We start from the raw sequence: 6,185 nt of genomic DNA, 5'->3' as shown, positions 1-6,185 counted from the left end.
CATACAATACATCCACACTAATGCATTTGCGGCTTTAATGTGTCGATTTTACGATAATTGCATTTTGACATAGTCACCTTTGTTATTATTGTTGTTGTTGTTATTGCTTAAGGTTATTACTGTTATTTGCTTATTTTATTATTACGTCTTCCAAATTCTCTATAGTATCATTGACACTGATGTTGTTGTTGTTCTTGTTTGTTTCTTTTATTTATAGTCGCTTTTATTACACGGTTCCACAATTATCGGCCGCTTAGCTTATTAATATATTGACATCTGTGCGTATTACTTTATGCCCGAGACAGACAGACAGCTGCCACGGGAGGAAAGTGGTCGCTGCGTAAGGTAAGTGCTTAAGTTCTTTTACTATATATTTACTTGTATATATGTATATTCATTGTTACTAAGATATGCCTGGGTGGGCAGTAAAAAGCCATATAAGCTCGAGATTGCGCATTTATACATACTTTTACATGGAAAATCACTTTTTATTTGCTGTTAATGGGGTACCACTTGAATTTGTATGGGATTAGCTGGGTATAAAGCTGTTTCGGCATATGAGATAATCTTTTGGGAATATTGACAAGAAAAATAATAAAATATTAATATTAAATTTTTCGTATTACCGTGTAATACCAGTGTAACACAGGTAAAATTAGTCGATTTACGTGAATTTATTTTTTAAGAAAGGACTCGATCGAATGTTACGAAGTTTTTTGGACATAATATGGTGTATTTTCAGCTATATTTTAAGATTTTATTTTTACAAAAATATTGAAAAATAACGGAGTTATGTGCTGTCTTCGAAGGTGTCAAAAAAAGTTCCCCAATGAGTAACTGAAACAAAAAATTCAAAAATGTTATTAAAGTTGAAGGTATTGCCTATACAACGATTTTTGAAAAATATCAAAATTTAACAAAATGGCATAGTTCTGTAAAAAATGTCGTTTTTTAATGTCAAATTAAATGTAAATTATCAATCAAATAAAAATATAGTAGGTCATTTTATAGTAAATATATGCAAGAATACTCCGTTTCAATTTCAAAATCGGTCAATTTCACGTAGAGTTATGATGTCAGCAAGTTGGAAAAATACCAGCGAGCGTACGCTATTTAGAACGCTGCCATTCAAAAACTATGCAATATACGAGCTTACCGTTTTCACAGGATACAGCCCCTTATACATCTCCTGTTTAATGATCTCTGTGTAGTTTATTTTTGCGCTTATTTAATTTACCAAATCAGCTAATTATAGATGGTAGACGAAAAATAGTCAGTTGCCTCGAAGAACTAGTAATTTTTTTTTTATTTAATAAATAATCAATATTAAAATCTGCATCTATCCATTACTCTTTCTGTACTACTTTTAGCTCTTTGCGCCGAAATGTAGGCAACTTTAACTTTTAATATTAATATGGATATTTTACTGACCCCGAGTGATTAATAGTAACATTTTATTAGAATTATTTTCGATCAATTATATTTGCTTTAAGATTAATTCCTAAAGAAATCGATCAAATTGTTGCCCAAACTCCGAACAAATATTTTGAATTACTGGACACTTAACTTTGCCATATTGTTCACTAAATCAGATACTATGAGTATATAACCAGATTTAAATATAGATACTTATCATACCGCCGAAGAAAATCGAGCAGTTGAAGTTTTTCGTGTATCTTCGGTTTATGTTGAATGATAGTCCTTAGGCTTACCCTTTTAGAATGGCAAGAGTTCATATCGAATTAGGGTTTTGATTTCTAGACTATTTGATATGTTCAGTCGAGCTTGTTGGCCTTCAGTTTTGTTTGTCTGGTGCTATTTAATACCTGCTTATAAATATTCACTAAGCACTTTAACTACCTGAGCCTTAGTAATTTGATGATTTAACTTTGTTCTAAATTTTTAATGATTCGCTTCACACTTCATATAGATAGATTAAGCCATGTATTCCTTACAATAACTCGATTTCCATCTAGTCTGAGATTTGTTTGAAGTAAACTTCTCATACACTAGCTAATACATATATATTTTAAATATGACCTAAATGGGACTTATGGCGATTTTTTATATAATTCGACCAAAGCGGTAGCTGTCGGGGTTTTGCAGGTTCCTTTTCCAAACGAATTTAATATTCTGATCTGCAACTGAAGCTAGTTTGTATAGGTATGAGACCTTACATTTTATAAGATGTCTTATACGGGATATGCGCCAAATTGTACCACAAATTCGATTTAGACAAAAAAAATTTCATTGCGCCACCTAGCAGGAATTCATCAACTGACTAATATGGTTTTCTTAAGCTCAAAGTAGTTTAATCTATTCGCTATATAATAATCTAAAACGAAAACTGGCATATACTTATCAGAATTGCATCAAATTATCTTTTCTGTGCTCCTCTATGCAAATCCTGCCTGTGTGATGAAATTCACTTTATTACAATAGAAAAGAAGAAAACAAACTGCACCCGACAACTTTTTGACTTTGTAAAACAGTGCAAAATTCTGCAAAGTGTAAACGATACAGTTGGAGAGTGTTGCCAGTCAAAGGTTTCACAGCTGAAAATTTGACAAAAAAATGTCATTACTTTCATGTGCAGCATGCACACATTTGCACAAAACCAAAACTTATAAAACTCAGGAAAAAAGTGACAGTTGGAAGCAGTTGGTTGACATAAAACCGAAATGTAGTCGATGACGAGTTGCAATTTCCAGACACTTTGACATGCAAATGTCCACATAAAGAACTTGCTGAAATTCTCACAGCTGGGAGCTAGATGCAGGTGAGCCAAATCACAAAAAAAACAAAGAAGAAGGCATGAACTTTAAGACAGCCACGACATGTAGACAAAGCAGAAGACGAAGTCGAGGCAGTGCGACAATGGCAGCGTTGGCGACAAGAGTTGTGTAAAATTGAATTGAAAATGAAGTTTTGCAATCACTCAAGCAAATGTGTGGGCGTCTGCTGATACCGATATGGAAAAAAGTACGAGTATGTGCGTTGTAAAAAAGTTCTAACACGCTTGGCGGTACACACAGATGTGAGACATGTTTTTGTTGCACTTTTGGGACTTAGCTGTGGTGAAAACTTTTCGAGGATGCCAAAAAATAAGAAAAACAAGAGGCTGACTCTGACTGGCTCGATGTAAAAGTTGTTGGTAATTTCTATATATACAAAGATTTATGGATTATATAGACGGTTTCAAACATATCGACAACATAAACGGCAGAGGTCGATATATAATCAGGGTTGCCTTAAAAGTCTTGAGTAACCCAAAATTGTAAGTAGTCTCCAATTTTTTCGATTTTTTAGACCGAATCTTGTCGGACTGAAACACTTAGTCACTTTCAAAAGACTGAAGTGCCTTCGGTGAACCAGCTGAAGCACCTTCGGCCTCAACTGATTTTCGACAGGCTCAAAGCGTTTCTTAGATATGTAAGGAACTCCGCGATCTATTGTTAAAAGATCTTGGCATCGTCAGAGACCGGCGCTTTTAATCAAGTCCCATTCACCTTGTCTATTGTCGTGCAGATCATCCTCTTAACCTAACCCAACATAATCACGGGGAAACTTTTGGACTCAGACAATATTATTGATCCTTGCCAAGTGGTTTCGATAGCGGTTTTAGTTTAAAGTAGAGAAGACAGACAACACCTAATTAAGATCGAAGCCTCAAAAAGTCGAGAGATATGGTTTGGGGACTTCAGAGGGGGTCTCGGGACTAATGCTTGCCGATCGGTATCCTTTGCTAAACCGGACTATAAATTACCTCTAAAATTTCTAAATCGATCGACCAAAGTTTCCAACTAATTTTGACACGAAAGCTATAGCCGTTAAGGATCCAACTTTAAATAATGAAAAATTATATGCATTGACCAAATCACTCACCTGGACTACTTGTCACACAATACACCTAACATTTGTCTACTGCGCTTTCATTCGCTAACACTTCGACTTTTCTTGCACATGATCATACTTGATAGCGTGAGCTTGTTCAACAGCTGTGCCCAAGCATTGGTACCCAACCAGCCGTGGCATGTACTCGTATATGCAGATGATCCAAGTAAAGGTTGAAGCTGATATGACCGCTGGCTGCCTGGCTGACTGACTGTCTAACCGAAGCCAATGTGATGCATACTTATGGGCGTTTAGAGGGGGATCACTAAGCAAGAATCACATGCTTCCCTATGAGTATGTGTGTGTGTGTGTGCATGACTGCATGGCAGCTAACTTTCTTGCCATCAAAAGTTTCCCCCAGTAAAGGCGTAAAATTGCTGGCTGCAACAATTTCCATTTCACCGGGGCGCGCAGCCACTTATTTGACTTGCAGCTATCCTAACATTGCTCGCTTGAATGGCAGGACTTTTCAGCAGCAAATGCACATCCTGCACTTGAAATAAGCGTTTGCCAGTGGGCATTTGCACGAGTATGTGTGTGTGTGAGTGGTGGAGAGCTGCAGTCATCTCGACGGCTGAAGATGAGTGTTTGTAGTTGATGTGAGTATGTGCTGCTCGCTCCCAAGTGTGCTTGGAAGCTGCCGCTTCGCACATGTGTATGCACAATACTCGTATGTGTAGTAGGTGTCTTTCTTATGTGGTTGTTGTTGTTTCTACGTTCTTCTGCTGAAGCCTGAAGAAAGCAGCATACGGGAAGCGGAAACGATTCGCACTACTTCATGCTTTATGCACGCGTTGGCATGTGAAAAGCTCGCTTCCACGTATCTACTCACATGCGAATGCGTAATCGCATATACATACAAATACTCAAATACTCGTAGATGCTTGTATGATGTCCTTCGCCTGCAATGCAATTTTTCATGTCCACCTTCTTTTTCTATTTTTTAAGAAATAAATAAAAGTCTTTGTACAAATGTGTTTATAGAAGTAAGTGCGAGACACCCTTCTTTGCTCTGTTTGAAGTAGAAATATTATACTTGTTGTTGTTGTATGTAAATATACAGTTATTTATGAGCAAATACTTGTTTTTTCGCTGGAGTAGTTAAATGTGATTTCTTCAACCAATATGTGGAGATATTTCTCTGTTAGGGTAGTTAATTACAAAAGACAATAATGTGTAGTAATTATAACCAAGCATTTAATCTCTTATGAGGAAATTCGAATCAGTTGAAGTATATACTTCCAAGGATGGTTATGGAATGATCGTAATTTAGGTGTTTGAACAAAACTTTCGGACTTAACCTTAATTTTACTAGTAGAATATCCCAATAAAGACAGACCATTTATTAGTTTTTTTAGCTATTAAATATAGAAGAGAGAGAAGTCCTTATTTCATGGTACGGCCAGTCTTTACTCGATAGTTTTACTCAAAAGGTCTGAATTTCTGTACTGAAAATGTCTAGCGTAAAGAAATATATATTAATATAAACAACGATTTTCATGAAACCCCACAAAAGAAACCAAAAAAAAATGGTTCCAGCGAGTTAAAAAAATTCTTATAAAGTGGTTATTTAAAGCCTACTGAGAAGTATCAGCTGTTTAATCAAACTTTGCGAATCGAACAAGCAACTGGTTTCAATCCTTTTATTGGCATCATCAAATTGAGATAGTAAAATAGAAGATAAAGAAAGCAGATCTCAAATATAGCGAGCTGAAAAATGTCTAACAAAGAGGGATAATTATTGAGAACAGTAGCGGGAGCTTAGTATCCGAAGAATGAGTAAAGATGTGAGGACTGATTTTTGTATTCTTTCAAAAATGAATTATTAAAAAAGTAATACAATGAAAAAATATAATAAGCATGTTTTGGAGAACTCTTTGAGATTCAGGTAAGCAACATTTAGAACTAAAAAGGCTTCTGTAAGCTCTTCTAAGGCAACTATCACTTGGAAACCAGTACACAATTATTATCCAGATAACTCTTCCGACCACAACAAAATTAATTGCCGTACTACTCAAGATTTTATGGTATGTCAACTATAGCTGTGTCAACTATTATATCTCTCTCCCGTGGAAATGTATTTACCAACAGTATCGTTGTGAAAGATATGGGATCTAAGTATCAGGAAAATCAGAAAAAATCGTTTTTGGTAAACATATCGCTCTGTCCCTGCGGAAGTTTTTATATTCGTAGAACTTCAGCTGTTAATTAGTGGCGATTTGGGATCGGTACCGAATATGAGACGAACTCCAACGAAGGAGTTCGGAAGATTACATACTATATAAATACTT

General features: G+C 35.7%; 1 protein-coding gene across 1 annotated transcript in view; it reads left to right on the top strand.

The window, feature by feature from the left end:
- Nucleotides 1–217: 217 nt before the first annotated feature.
- The window catches only part of LOC105210656 (acetylcholine receptor subunit alpha-like), a 321,573-nt gene continuing 315,605 nt past the window's right edge, over nucleotides 218–6,185 (top strand). Inside the window, exon 1 of the mRNA XM_054231051.1 lies at nucleotides 218–345. The gene's annotated coding sequence lies outside the window, so the exon portion shown is untranslated. The remainder of the gene's footprint in view (nucleotides 346–6,185) is intronic.

The sequence above is a fragment of the Zeugodacus cucurbitae genome, chromosome 5 (assembly GCF_028554725.1).
Source record: "Zeugodacus cucurbitae isolate PBARC_wt_2022May chromosome 5, idZeuCucr1.2, whole genome shotgun sequence".
Taxonomy (NCBI): domain Eukaryota; kingdom Metazoa; phylum Arthropoda; class Insecta; order Diptera; family Tephritidae; genus Zeugodacus; species Zeugodacus cucurbitae.
Note: the sequence above shows the minus strand (reverse complement) of the source record. Positions and strands in the feature narration are given on the sequence as shown.